At 39.9% G+C, this 13,421-nt stretch overlaps 1 protein-coding gene across 1 annotated transcript in view; it reads right to left on the bottom strand.

Moving 5' to 3' along the window:
• Positions 1-13,421, bottom strand: part of OCA2 (OCA2 melanosomal transmembrane protein) — a 440,201-nt gene that overhangs the window by 235,428 nt on the left and 191,352 nt on the right. The window lies entirely within an intron of this gene.

Genomic DNA, 13,421 nt, shown 5'->3' with positions numbered 1-13,421 from the left:
CCACCGTGGGCTCACTGTGCGCCCCCACCATCCCTCTAGCCCCATAGACCCTGGCGTGGAGACCCACTCCCAGCCACTTCCATGGGACAGCCTGTCCCCAACTCGAGCTTTCCATTAAAAACCGGGGACCTAAAAAAAAAAAAAAAAAAAAGAATACCTGTCGATTGTACAGAGCGCTACATTCAAATCACCAAGTATAAGTGTAGTATTATTATAAGTATGTCTTAACTTTGATTATTAATTGATTGATATACTTGGCAGCTCCCACATTTGGGGCATAAATATTGATGATGGTTAGGTCCTCTTGTTCGATAGATCCCTTTTTTTTTTTTTTTCGATAGATCCTTTAAGTATGATATACTGTCCTTCTTCATATCTTACTACCATCTTTGGGAGAAACTTTAATTTATCTGATATAAAGATGGCTACCCCTGCTTTCTTTTGAGGACCATTTGAATGATAAATGGTTCTCCAACCTTTCATTTTCAGGATGTAGGTGTCCTTACATCTATATGAGTCTCTTGTAGACAGCAAATAGATGGGTCTTGCTTTTTTATCCAGTCTGAAACCCTGTGCCTTTTGATGGGGTCATTAAGCCCGTTCACGTTCAGAGTTACTATTGAGAGATATGAATTTAGTGTCATCATGATATCTATTCAGTCCCTGTTTTTGTGGATTGTTTCCTTGGACTTCCTCTTTCTTTTACAGAGTCCCCTTTAATATTTCTTGCACAGCTGGTTTGGTGGTCACATATTCTTTCAGTTTTTGCCTATCTTGGAAGCTCTTTATCTCTCCTATTCTGAATGAGAGCCTTGCTGGATAAAGTATTCTTGGCTGTAGGTTCTTCTCATTTAGGACCCTGAATATATCCTGCCAGCCCTTTCTGGCCTGCCAGGTCTGTAGAGATGTATGCTGTTAACCTAATACTTCTCCCAATAAAGGTTAGGGATCCCTTGTCTCTTGCTGCTTTAAGGATCTTTTCTTTATCTTTGGAATTTGCAAGTTTCGCTATTAAATGTTGAGGTGTTGAATGGTTTTTATTGATTTTAGCTGGGGACCTCTCTATCTCGTGGATCTGAATGGCTGTTTCCCTCCCCAAATTAGGGAAGTTCTCAGCTATGATTTGTTCAAATATGCTTTCTGGTCCTCTGTTCCTCTTGGCGCCCTCAGGAAACCCAATTAAACGTACATTTTTCCTATTGAGGCTGTCGTTTATTTCCCTTAACCTATCCTCATGATCTTTTAATTGTCTTTCTCTTTTTTCCTGAGCTTCCTTCCTTGCCGTCAACTTGTCTTCTATGTCACTCACTCGTTCTTCTACCTCATTAACCCTCATCATTAGGACCTCCAGTTTGGATTGCTTCTCATTTAATTGATTTTTAATTTTGGCCTGATTAGATCTAAATTATGGAGTCATGAAGTATCTTGAATCTTTTGTGCTTTTTTTTTTCTAGAGCCATCAGTATCCTCTGATTCTATATACTGTAAATTCCTCAACTTTCCCTGGAACTTTCTAGTGCTGCTTGGTGAAGAACTTGCTCTTCTCCTGTCCCTTCAGCTGGTCTTCTGGGGCAGGGGCCTGCTGTGCTGATTCTCAGGTGTGTACACCTGGCGTTGCTGCCCAGCCCCCTGCCAGGTGTACAGCTCAGTGGGAGCTGTTTATCCTGTGAGGCTCCTGCTCCCTGGCAGCCCTTCTCAGCCCCAGGCACAAGGTGACACAATGAGGAACAACAACAGTGGTGGCAGCAGCCAGCTCTCCAGCCCTGGAGTCAGCTCCAGCAGTAACTACCACAGCCGACGCTTGGGCTCTTCCCGGGCCTTGCCGGGCATGCGCTCCAGCCCTTTCTGGCTGTGTGGCACACTCTCCCCCAGGGCACAGTTCCTCTCTTAGTGCCCCCTGGGATCCTGAGGGCTCCTCTGCCCCTCCTGGGGTCCTGCCTGAGCTCCCGGCTAGGGCCTTTCTCTCTGGGAAGGTTGGTAAAGCTCCTGCATCTCCGAGCCTGGGCTTTCTTGTCCTGGGGGGCACTCGCCGTGGGCCTTAGCCTGGTTCTTGCAGGGGCACCTCCCCCTTGGATGCATTTTTATTTATTTATTATTATTTTTTCTGTCTTCCTACCTTGATAGAAGTGCGAACTCTTCTCTCTGTAGCATTCCAGCTGTTCTCTCTTTAAATCTCAGGCCAAATTCATAGGTTTTCAGGATGATTTGAAAGTTTTCTAGGTAAGTTGGTGGGGACGGGTGACTTGGGAAATCCTACTCTTCCACCATCTTGCCCCACCTCCCCACTGTCTGTTTTTATAAATAAATTTTTATTGGAATGTATCCACAGTGATTTTTGTATATTTTTTCTATGACTGTTTTAGCACTACCACAGCAGCATTCAGTATTTGCAGCAGTATTTGTATATGGCCTTACATTGCTTCAAATACTATCTCTGGCCCTTTTCAAAACAGTTTGCCAAACCTGATCTATAGTAACAGAAAACAGATCAAAGATTGCCCGGGGAGAAACTGGTGATGGGAAGATTGCAGCAAAGTAGGAGGACCCTAGACTCATCTCATTCCATGAATACAACTAGATAACTATCAAATCATCCTAAATACCCCCAAAATCGACCTGAAGACTGTCAGAACAAACTCCAAAACTAAAGATAGAGAAGAGGTCACATAGACGAGGTAGGAAATACAGAGACAGGCTTGGGAGAGAAACAGATCGTGGTCAATGAGGTGGGGAGGCAGCCACAGTCATGGAGAAGGGCAAGAGACAGACAACCACATGGGAGAACCCACACTAGGAAGAGGAATCCCCATAGCAATTGGCTTGAAAGAGAGGGGGCCTGAATTTTGTGAGTTCTTGCAGCCAGCAGGACTTAAAGCTTGAAATTTTAAAGTTCAGTAGACTTGGCTGGGATTGAGCCTGGAGGGTATTGGGGCCACCCTTGGAAAGAAGGCGAGGCAAACATCCTGCCAACATACAGCATTGAAAAGACTATCTGAAGAGTGCCTGGGGCACAGAGTAGGGGAGGTTATTTACTCATCTCAGAGCATGTCCAAAAGAGGCAGTGCTCATGGAAAGATACCCCCTTGGGAGCAAAGGAACTGGTATGCATCATTTTCCTTCCCCACCCCTCAACATTAGCACAGAGCCACATACACTCACTACCTCACTTGGTTACACCAAGCTATGCCTCCCAAAAGTGCTCTAGTGAAACCACCACAGTCATGCTTGCCTCAGTCCCAGCACCTGTGGTCCCCTGCCCCCAGAAGACAAACACAAACCTCTGCATACACCATGTCTCCTGACCTGGGAGTTTTGCACGGCCGTGGTTCCAGCAGCAGTGGTTAAGAGGTCTCATTTCACAAGCAGACCAAAATACAACTAGTTAAAATATGCCATATTCAGCTCAGGGACCAAACACTGCCACAAAAGACAAGAAGAACCTCTGAAAATGACTAGCCTGGAGGATAAAGTGGCAAGGACACAAAAGCAGAGTGTACACAGCACACATTGGACATGCTTAGTGAACACCAGGCCCTGGGGAACAAGGGACATTACAAGGTAGAGCAATCCTGGATATCTTCTTCATAAGGCCACTACCTTCAAGAACAAAGGACACATCTGAGTTCTATAACACATAGAAACAGGCACAGAGATTTAGAGAAAATGAGAAGATAGAGATATTTGTCCCAAATGAAAGAACAGGACAAGGCCATGGCCAGAGATCTAAGCAAAACAGATATAAGTAACATCTCTGGTGGAGCAATGACCATAAGGATACTCAATGAACTTGAGAAAAGAGTGGAAGACATCAGTGAGACTCAACACAGAGATAAAAGTGTCAGAGATGAAGAGTGCAATAAATGAGATTCGAAACATACTTGATAAAATAAATAGTAGGCTGGAAGAGGCAGAAGAATAAATTAATGACCTAGAAGACAGAATAATGAAAATAATCAAGCTGAACAAAAGACAGAAAAAAAGAATTACATAAAATGAGAATAGACTCTGTGAATGTAATAACATTCATATTTTAGGAGTCCCAGAAGAAGAAGAGAGAGAGAAGCAGGAAAGAAAATTTACTTGAAGAAATAATAACTAAAAACTCCCCTAATCTGGGGAGGAAAACATAACCAGATCAGGGAGGCACAAAGAAACCCAACAAAATCAATGGATAAATTTCTAGAAGAATATAAGCTACCAAAAGTGAAACAGGAAGAAATAGAAAACATAAACAAAGATATTGAATCAGTAATCAAAAAACTTCCAACAAACAAAAATCCAGGGCCAGATGGCTTCACAGGTGAATTATATCAAACACTTAAAGAAGAATTAATACCTATTCTTCTCAAACCATTCCCCAAAAAACAGAAAAGGAAGGAAGACTTCCAACTCATTCTATGAGGTCAGCATTACCCAGAAACTGAACCAGATAAAGACTCCACTAAAAAAGGGAGTAATACACCAATATTCATGATGAACATGGATGCAAAAATTCTCAAAATATCAGCAAACCGAATCCAACATTACATTAAAAAAAAATCATTCATCATGATAAAATGGGATTTATTCCTGGGTTTCAAGCATGGTTCAATATTCACAAATCAATCAGTGTGATATTTCACATCAATTAAAGAAATGATAAGAATCATATAATCATTTCAATAGATGCAGAAAAAGCACTTGACAGAGTACAACATCGACTAATGATTAAAAAAAAAAAACCTCAACAAAGCAGATTTAAAGGGAACATACTTCAACATAATAAAGACCTTCTACAAAAAAAACAGCTAAGATCATCCTCAGTGGGGGCAAACTGAAAACTTTTCCTCTACAATCAGGAACAAGACAGGATGTCCATTCTCACCATTGTTATTGAACATAGTACTGGCAGTCCTAGCCACAGCAATCAGACAATAAGAGAAATAAAAGGTATCCAAATCAGCAAGAAAGAAGTAAAATTTTCACTATTTGCAGGTGACATGATACTCTATGTAAAAAAACTCAAAAGACTCTAAAAACCAGCTAGAACTGATATACAAATTCAGTAAACTCACAAGATACAAAAATCAATGTACAGAGATCTGTTGATTTCTTCACAACAATAATGAAGCAGAGAAAGAGAAATTAAGGAATCAATCCCATTTACAATTGCACTAAAAACCATAAGATAATAGTAATACACCTAACTAAAGAGGTGAAAGACCTATACTCTGAAAACTATAAAACACTTAGAAATTAAAGAGACATTTGGATGGCCCAGTCAGGTAAGTGGCTACCGTCAGCTCAAGTCATGGTCTCAGGGTGCTGGGATCAAGCCCTAGTAAAGCCTGTTTCTTTTTCTCCTTCTCCCTCTGCCCCTCCCCCTGCTTGTGCTATCTCTTAAATAAATAAATAAATAAATAAATAAATAAATAAATAAATAAATAAAATATTTTTTAAAAAAGAAATTGAAGATGATACAAAGAAATGGAAAGGTATTCCATGCTCATGGATTGGAAGAACAAACACTGTTAAAATGTCTATACTATACCAAAGCAATTTACAGATTCAATGCAATCCCTATCAAAACACCAAGAGCGGGGATCCCTGGGTGGCTCAGCAGTTTGGTGCCTGCCGTTGGCTCAGGGCGCGATCCTAGAGTCCCAGGATCAAGTCCTGCATCGGGCTCCCGGCGTGGAGCCTGCTTCTCCCTCCTCCTGTGTCTCTGCCTCTCTCTCTCTCTCTGTGTCTATCATAAATAAATAAATAAATAAATAAATAAATAAATAAATAAATAAATCTAAAAAAAAAAAAAAAAAACACCAAGAGCATTTTCCACAGAGCTAGAACAAACAATCCTCAAATTTTTGTGGAAACATAAAAGACCCAAAATAGCCAATCTTGAAAAAGAAAAGCAAAGCTGGAGGCATCACAATTCTGGATTTCGAGTTATATTACAAACCTGTGATAATAAACACAATATGTTTCACAAAAGTAGACACATAGATGAACAGAATAGAACAGAAAACCCAGAAACAAACCAATAACTATATGGTCATTTAACCTTCAAGGCAGGAAAGAATATCCAACGGAAAAAAGTCTCTTCAACCAATGGTGTTAGGAAAACTGGGTAGCAACTGGCAAACAAATGAAACTGGGCCTCTTTCTTACACCATATACAAAAATGGATGAAAATCCTAAATGTGAGACCTGAAACCATCAAAATCCAAGAGAAGAACACAGGCAGTAAATTCTTTGACATTGGTCATTGCAACTTCTTATTAGATATATCTTCTGAGGCAAGGGAAACAAAAGTAAAAAAGAAACTATTGGGACTTCAAAATAAAAAGCTTCTGTACAGTTCAGAAAACAATCAACAAAACTAAAAGGCAAACTATGGAATGGGAGAAGATATTTGCAAATGCTATATCTGATAGAGGGTTAGTAACCAAACTATATAAAGAATTTATAAAACTCAACACCCAAAAACTAAATAATCCAATTTAAAAATGGGCAGAAGGGAGGAGGAGGCAAGATGGTGGAATAGGGGTCCTAATTTCATCTGGTCCCCTTAAATTAGCTAGATACTATCAAATCATTCTGAACACCTATGAATTCAACCTGAAATGTAAGGAAAGAATGGCTGGAACTTTACAAGTAGAAAAGTGACCACTTTTTGCAAGATAGGAGGGCAGAGAAGAGAAATAGAGGAGATATATCATAAGGTAAACAGTGGGGGGAGGGAGCCTCTCCTGGAGGCTGGCTACCAGAAAGTGATACAGCCATGCAGCTCAAAACCTGGACCTTTAGAAATCTGCTTCTGTGAGATATTTCCCTGCCTGAAAGGTACTCAGTGGTGAAGTGGGGTAGAATCACAGGTGGGACAGTGGGGTTCTGAATATTCCTGGAGGCACAGAAAGAACAGGGTGCCTGAGCCCACAGAGTTCCCAAGCATTGGAAAGGGGAAATAGTTTTAGGTCAGTAAGCCTAGGAAGGGAGATTCTCAGCTTCCTTTGCCATAAACTTCAAAGTGCAGCCAGCTGGGGTGACTGCTCTCCTTGTTAGATCCCTGCAAAGGACTGGAATGTAGTAACCCTCCACATTCCTCCAGGAGAGATGGAGCAGGTGCACACTCCAATGGTGAATGCTCTTCATGACGGGGCCCTGCAACCAACATAAACAGAGTGACCCTCTCCTTCCTCCAGGAGTAAAGAGCAGATGTGCACACAGCAGATGAAAGCTCTGTCTCCGAGAGGCCTGCAAACTACACAAATCAGTGTCCTTCCACCTTCCCCTGGGGAGGACCTGAGGGGATAGGTACCATAGAGTCTGCACAGTTTGGCACACACCAGGATCTCTCAGCTCTGGGGAGTGGCCATTTTTATTTTTCCCCGCTACAGACACATGGAAAGCCTCTAGGGAACAAACAGCTCCCACTGAACCCGGCCCCCTAGCAAGGGGTGGTGCAACTCCACCCCTGCACAGGCACTGAGAATCAGCACCACAGGCCCCTCCCTGAGAAGACCAGCTAGAAGAACAGGTAAACAGCAAGTTTACTAACCAAGCAGCGCTGGAAAACTCCACTGCTAGGGTAAAACAGTAAATAAAATTGGAGGGTTTCTTCCTTTTGATTTATCTTTCAGTTTAAAGTTCCCCATTTATTTTCTTTTTTCTCATTTCAATTAGTATCTTTTTATCAACTCTTTTTGTCTTTTTCTAAACTTTCATATTTACATGCTATAGATATATTCTTCAATTTGGATTCCTTTCACTATACTCAATTTTAATTTTTGTATATGTACTATATATATATAAGTTTTGCTGTCTTTATAATTTTGGAATTTAGTGTCCTCTAACACATAGACCTAAATACACTCAGGACCAAGTGGATAACCCTGTATTGTCCACTTGATGAGATTGTATTCTCTCTCTCCCCTCTTCTTTTTCTCCCTTGTTTTCTTTTTTTCTTTTGTTTTGTTTTTGTTTTTCTTTGTCTTTTTTTCTTTTTTCTTCTAGTTCCTGACCACCTTGAATTTCTACTCGGGTCATGGTTGATATTTTTTATTCTGTTCACTTGTACAGCCATTCTTCACTGGACAAAATGACTAAAAGGAGGAATTCACAACAAAAGGAAGAACCAGAGGTAATGCTCTCTGCCACAGATCGAATGGATATGCATTTAAGTAAAATGAAAGAGATGGAATTCAGAATAACAATTATAACGTTACTAATTGGGCTTGATAAAAGCATAAGACTCTAGAAAATCTCATAGTGCAGAAATAAGACCTAATCAGGCTAAAATGAATAATACTCTGAGATGCAGCCTAAACTGGATGCTCTAACAGCTAGGGTAAATGAGACAGAAGAGAGAATAAGTGACCTAGAAGACAAGTTGATGAAAAGAAGGAAGCTGAGGAAAAGAGAATAACAACTAACAGCCCATGAGGAAAGGCTCCAAGTGATGCTATGGGGGGAGGGGGGGAAGCATCCAAATTATTGGAATTCCTGAGGATGCAGCAGGGGAGAGAGGGTGCAGAAGGTATATTTGAGCAAATCATAGCTGAGAACTTCCCTAAAAATCATGATTTTTTTTAAGAATATATTATGAGCAAATATATGCCAGCAAATTAGGCAACCTGGAAGAAATGGATGCATTCCTAGAAATCTATAATCTACCAAAACTAAAAAAGGAAGAAAGCGAAAATCTGAACAGACCCTTATTCAGCAAGGAAATTGAAGCAATCATCAAAAAAAAAAAACACAAGAGTCCAGGGCCAGATGGCTTCCCAGGAGGATTCTACCAAACATTTATAGGAGAATTAAAATTTATCTATTTTCTGAAGCTGTTTCAAAAAACTGAAATGGAAGGAAAACTTCCAAATTCTTTCTATGAGTTATCATTACCTTGATTCCTAAGCCAAAGACCCCACCAACAAGGAGAATTATAGATCAATGTCCCTGATGAACATGGAGGCCAAAATTCTCACTAAGATACCAACCAATAGGATCCAAAGTACATTAAAAGGATTATTTACCACAACAAAGTGGGATTTATCCCTGGAATGCAAGGATGGTTCAACATCCACAAATCTATCAACATGATAGACCACATTAATAAAAGAAGACAAGAATCATATGATCCACTCAACAGATGCAGAAAAATCATTTGACAAAATGCAGCATCCTTTCTTGATTAGCACTCTTCACAGTGTAGGGATAGAGGGAACATACCTCAGTATCATAAAAGTCATTTATGAAAAGCCCACAGCAAATACAATTCTCAATGGGGAAAAATCCAAGAGCTTTCCCCCTAAGAATAGGAACATGACAGGGATGCCCCCTCTCACCACTGTTGTGAGTACTAGAAATCCTAGCCTCAGCAATCAGAACAAAAAGAAACAAAATGCATTCAAGCTGGCAAAGAAGAAGTCAAACTCTCACTCTTCACAGATTACATGATACTTTGTGTGGAAAACTCAAAAGTCTCCACTCAAGATTGCTAGAAACCATACAATTCATCAACATGGCAGGATACAAAATCAATGCACAGAAATCAGTTGCATTTCTATATACTAACAATGAAACTGAAGAAAGATATATCAAGGAATTGATTCCATTTACAATTGCACCAAAACCCAGAAAATACATAGGAATAAACCTAACCAAAGAGGAAAAGGATCTGTGCTCTAAAAACTATGGAACACTTCTGAAATAAATTGAGGCACAAAGAAATGGAAAAACAGTCCATGCTCACGGATTGGAAGAATAAATATTGTGAAAATGTCTATGCTACCCAGGGCAATTTACATGTTCAATGCTATCCCTATCAAAATACCATGGACAGTTTTCACAGAGTTGAAACAAATAATGCTAATATTTGTATGGAACCAGAAAGACCCTGAATAACCCAAGGAATATTGAAAAAAAAAAAACACCAAAGCTGATGGCATCACAATGCCTGACTTCAAGCTCTGTTACAAAGCTATAATCAAAGAGACAGAATGTACTGGCACAAAAACAGACACAGAGATTATGGAACAGAATAGAGAACCCAGAAATGAACCCTCAACTCTGGTCAATTAATCAACAAAGCAGGAAAGAATATCCAATGGAAAAAAACACAATCTTTTCAATAAACGTTGCTGTAAAAATTGGAGAGCCACATGCAGAAGAATGAAACCAGATCATTTCTTCACACCATACACAAAAATGAACTCAAAATGAATGAAAGACCTAAGTATGAGACAAGATTCCATCAAAATTCTAGAGGAGAACAAAGGCAACAACCTCTTTGACCTTGGCCACAGCAACTTCTTGCTAGACACATCTCCAAAGGCAAGGGAAACAAAGGCAAAAATGAGCTATTGGGACTTCATCAAGATAAAAAGCTTCTGCACAGCAAAAGAAACAGTCAACAAAAGACAAGCTACAGAATGGGAGAAGATATTTGCAAATGACATATCAGATAAAGGGCTAGTGTCCAAGATCTATATAGAACTTCCCAAACTCAGTAACTAAAACAGCAAAAAACCCAGTCAAGAAACATGCAGCAGACATGAACAGACATTTCTCCAGGAAGACATACAAATAGCCAAAGACACATGAAAAAAAGGCTCCATATCACTTGGCATCAGGGAAATATAAATCAAAATCACAATAAAGTCCCATTTCAAAAAAAAAAAAAAAGTCCCACTTCATGCCAGTCAAAAATGGCTGAACAGGGGATCCCTGGGTGGCTTAGCGGTTTGGCGCCTGCCTTTGGCCCGGGGCGCAATCCCGGAGTCCTGAGATCGAGTCCCGCGTAGGGCTCCCGGCATGGAGCCTGCTTCTCCCTCCTCCTGTGTCTCTGCCTCTCTCTCTCTCTCTCTCTCTATGTCTATCATAAATAAAAATAAGTAAATAAATCTTTTAAAAAAATGGCTGAACAACTCAGGAAACAATAGATGTTGACAAGGATTTGGAGAAAGGGGAATCTTAGATTGTTGGGAATGCAAACTGGAGGGGCCACTCTGGAAAACAGTATGGAAGCTCCTCAAAAAGTTAAAAATAGAGCTACCCTATGATCCAGCAACTACACTACTGGGTATGTACCCCAAAGATACAGATGTAGTGAAAGGAAGGGGCATCTATACACCAATGTTCATAGCAGCAATGTCCACAATAGCCACACCGTGGAAAGAGCCAAGATGTCCTTCTACAGATTAATGGACAAAGAAGTTGATATATACATATCAAATATATCATATTATATATATATTATATATATAATGGAATATTAGTCCTCAAGAAGAATGAAATCTTGTCATTTGCTGTGACATGCCTAGAGCTAGAATGTACTATACTATGCAAAATCAGTCAGTCAGAAAAAGACAAATATCATATGATTTCATTCATATGTGGAATTTAAGAAACAAAACAAGCAAAGATATACAAAAGAGAGAGGCAAACCAAGAAACAGACTCTAAACTGTATAGAAAACCTATATGGTGGTTACAGGAAAGGAGGGCAGTGGTGGAATAGGTTAAATGGGCGATAGGAATTAAGGAGTGCACTTGTGATGAGTACTGGGTATTATATGGAAGTGTTGAATCACTATTTTGTATGCCTGAAATTATCAACATACTAAATTATTAGTATGTTAACAAAGTTTTTAAATAAAAAACTTTTTAAAAGTTTATATATGCTGATTGATTCCAATTCTTTCTATTACCCTTATCCTACCTTCGTGGGCTTAAGTATAGATAATTTTCTGGAAAACAACAGTTACTGCATGTGACCTCTGGAATTTGAAGATATACCCAAACTATCTCTTGTAGTACCTTGTACATATTATCCTTCCTTATATCTGTCTTCTCTACTCTTGCAAGATCAGTTTTCACATAGTGTTAGAGAAAACTCCTCTTCATATGGTCTTCTCTGGAAGCCTTCTTACCCTGAGCTCTTTTATATGTCACTCTTGGATGCTTGCTCTGTGTCAGGCTCTGAGCTTAAAGGTTATGGCAAGAAATGTAGGCAAGAAACCATAGTGAATTTTAAGGGATTCATCATTCTGCAGAGAACACACATAGTAATCAAACAGTTGTATTTGATGTAAGTAACATACAAGCATTAGGATGCCCCCACAGAGAGGAAAAATGTGGTGACTGGGAGATTTCACACACAAAAAGGTGATAGGCAAGATCTTAGAGGATGAATAAATTTTCCAAGTAAAGACGGAAAGGGCATGCAAGATAAAGGTAAAGTATATCCAAGGACAGGACATTAAGAAGGAAGAAAGACATCAAAGTGACATCAACAAACTGGTAGATGGGCATTTCCAAGCTTAGGTCCTATATCAAAAATCCAACAGAAATGGGTGATGGGTATTAAGGAAGGCACTTACCAGGATGAGCACTAGGTGTTATATGTAAGTGATGAATCACTAAATTCTACTTCTGAAACCAATATTACACTATATGTTAACTAGAATTTAAATAGAAATTTGAAACAAAAAAATCAATAGAAACTGTTAAAACCAAATTTTCAGAACTCTAAGAAAGAGACAAAAGCTGGGATGCCTGGGTGGCTCAGAGGCTGAGCATCTGCCTTTGGCTCAGGGAGTGATCCTGGAATCCCGGGATCGAGTCCCACATCAGGCTTCCTGCATGGAGCCTGCTTCTCCCTCTACCTATGTCTCTGCCTCTTCCCCCAACCCCTCTCTCCCTCCTTCCCCCCCCGCCGCCCCCCATGTGTGTCTCTCATGAATAAATAAATAAATAAAATCTTTAAAAAGAGAGAGAGAAAGAGACAAAAGCTTATAGCAACCAAAAAATTGAATCAAGAAAAAGACAATTTCAGAATGGTAGGAAAGCTTTGTGGCATTTTTACTTGCCCTATCCCCTATCCCCTATCCACAATTCCATGGTCTTGCCATGGAGGCAGCCCAGTATGAGTTCAGAGGGAAAAGGGCATACCTTGTTCATAAATTACTGTCTTTGTTCTAATCTGAATGGAGGCTACTTGAAGAACTCATGTAAAGCATTCATTTCTGTTTCACCTAATTTAGAACTCAGGGCAGAAAAGTGGCAGGCATTGTTCAAAAATACCAGCCAAACTAATAATTCACAAAGGCCTGAGGAAAAGATTATGGTTGAAACACACAATAGGCCACCTGAGGCAAAGGAGCAAAAGCTGGAAAATTATGACATTCAAAAGGAGCCATGTATTTGGGGGAATAAAGAAAGCCACATACATGCCCAGAGAAAGATCCATGCTCACAGAAGGGTGGAGAATTCCCTAAGATATCACCACAGGCTGATGCCTAGTCTTAGTGCAATCCTGACTAAGTGTGGAGGTGCTGTTTGTTTTTGTTTACTTCTTTTTGTTTTTTTAGCTCCTGGCTTTCAAGGACATTTTTATCAAAACACTAGCTGAACACACTAAGAAACAGCTTTCATGGACAA

This window comes from Canis lupus, chromosome 2, assembly GCF_048164855.1.
Source record: "Canis lupus baileyi chromosome 2, mCanLup2.hap1, whole genome shotgun sequence".
Lineage (NCBI taxonomy): Eukaryota > Metazoa > Chordata > Mammalia > Carnivora > Canidae > Canis > Canis lupus.
The sequence above is the reverse complement of the archived record's forward strand: the minus strand, read 5'-3'. Positions and strand labels throughout refer to the sequence as shown.